This window comes from Fukomys damarensis, unplaced genomic scaffold, assembly GCF_012274545.1.
Source record: "Fukomys damarensis isolate Sample0158 unplaced genomic scaffold, DMR_v1.0_HiC HiC_scaffold_23, whole genome shotgun sequence".
Lineage (NCBI taxonomy): Eukaryota > Metazoa > Chordata > Mammalia > Rodentia > Bathyergidae > Fukomys > Fukomys damarensis.
In genome coordinates, this window is record NW_022900935.1 from 1500900 (window position 1) to 1502868 (window position 1969).

Below are 1969 nucleotides of genomic sequence, written 5' to 3' on the forward strand. Positions count from 1 at the left end.
GGGATGCGACCTAGGCTGGCTGCCCGCTCGCGGCCTGTTCAGGGCCCTTGGGAAGGGTGCTGGGGAGAGCGAGCTGGAGACGGAATGTTCCACCTCTCTCTGCCCCGTCTCCAGCCCGCCTATGTGCTGCAGATCTTCCCACCTTGCGAGTTCTCCGAGAGTCACCTGTCCCGCCTGGCCCCCGACCTCCTTGCCAGTGTCTCCAACATCTCTCCCCACCTCATGATTGTCATCGCCTCTGTGTGAGCTGCTGGACGATCACCGCCTCAGGGTAACTTCCCTGAGGTTCTGCTGCGAAACTTGAACAGCAGACCACCCAGTCGGGCAGAGGCGCAGCTGCAGAGGGGACGGCCCCCCTGCCGGACGCTGACCTCCTAGACCACCCCGCTCCCCGGAGCAGACCTCCCTGGGCGGTGGTGCTGCCGCCTTGTATGTTTACACGACGCTGTCGCCCAGGACATGCCACCAACTGAGGCCGAGGGACTCGCAGGCACCGTGGGGCTGGGTTTCTCTCTTTTTCTTTTTTTCTTTTTTTTTTTTTTTTTCGAGAAAAGGAATAGGGCAGTGGAATTTTTTGTTTTTTAGAAACAAAACAGGACTGCCTTTGCACTAAATTAGTGACTTGGACTTTTGCACAGTGAGGACAGGCTGTGACACTCCGGCAGACGTCTTGGTGTGTGTGAACACGTCACAGACGCTAATGCAGGACGCGGAACTTCTGCCGAAACCTTGGGGTCAAGGAACATTTCGTTGGGTTTTTTTGCCCTACCGTCTCTTCTTTGCTCATTGGAGGTCATCTTTAACTCCTGCTGCCACCACCTTTGACTCACCGGGATGTACAGTTTACAGTGGGACAGGAGCGAACACAGGATTTCCTTTCTTGGTGGGATATGCAGAACTTGGGATGTGTGTATATATAAATATATAATATATATAAATATATATAATACTGACTTAAAAATCAAATTTCCCCGACATACATTTTTTTTAATCTGTGCCAAAAATGTGTTTTCAGAGAAAATCTTATTTTCATACTCAGACTTTGTATCGTCACTCATTTGTATAAGTGCACTTCACGTCAGCACGGGCGCTGCTCCCGCGCCGTGGAGGTGTCACGCAGCACCTGTACAGCCTCCGTCCTGTGACCCAGACCTCTCTCCCACTTCCTAACACTTATTAATTTATGAAACTGTTTTCTCAGCGCAGTTTTGTTTTGTGTGTCCATTGGATTACAGACTTTATTAAAAAATACAAAACACCTCGAGTGTGAATGTGATCGCTGCTACACTGGGGGGGCCGGGGGCGCCGGCTTAGGGCACGGCCAGCTCTCGCCTCGGTCCCACCCTCACTCAACCCTGCCCCACGGAGGCTCTGATCTCGCACAAAAGACCTCGGTCGTGGATGCGCTCTGGCCTCCTCCGGTGTTCTGGGGTGTGTGGATCAGTGTGCACCTTCAAGGTCCCCACTGGCTCCTGGGTGACCTGGCACGTAGGCCTGCGGTACAACAGAAGATCACCCCTGGCCGCAGCATTTCCCAGCCCGTGCGCACAGCCCCACGCTGGGGCCTCACACACTCGGCTTGAGCTCAGTACCGAGCCCCAGCCCGTCATCATCGGCAGTTCAGGCTCTCGTCTCAGCTCTTGCCTGTTCCCCTCCCCACTGGGGTGCCTGCCAGTCGCTCCTGGAGAGTCAGGAGGGCAGGACCTGCCTTGCTGGTGCTCCTTGCAGCTCAGCCTGTACCTGCTGCCTGATGGGGTGGAAGGGGGTGGCGAGGGACCTACTGTCCACCCCCTGCTGGGACAAAGTTGGCTTTCTCATTTGCAGTTAACAAGGGATTCCTACAGGTAGGCCTCCAGAATCACCCACCCAGGAAGGAGGGGTTACAGCGGGGTGTGAGCCGTGCAGGGTGCTGTCGGGAGGAGGGACAGTCCCGGTGCAGTGCTCCCACAAAAACGCCCCACTGGGGAGC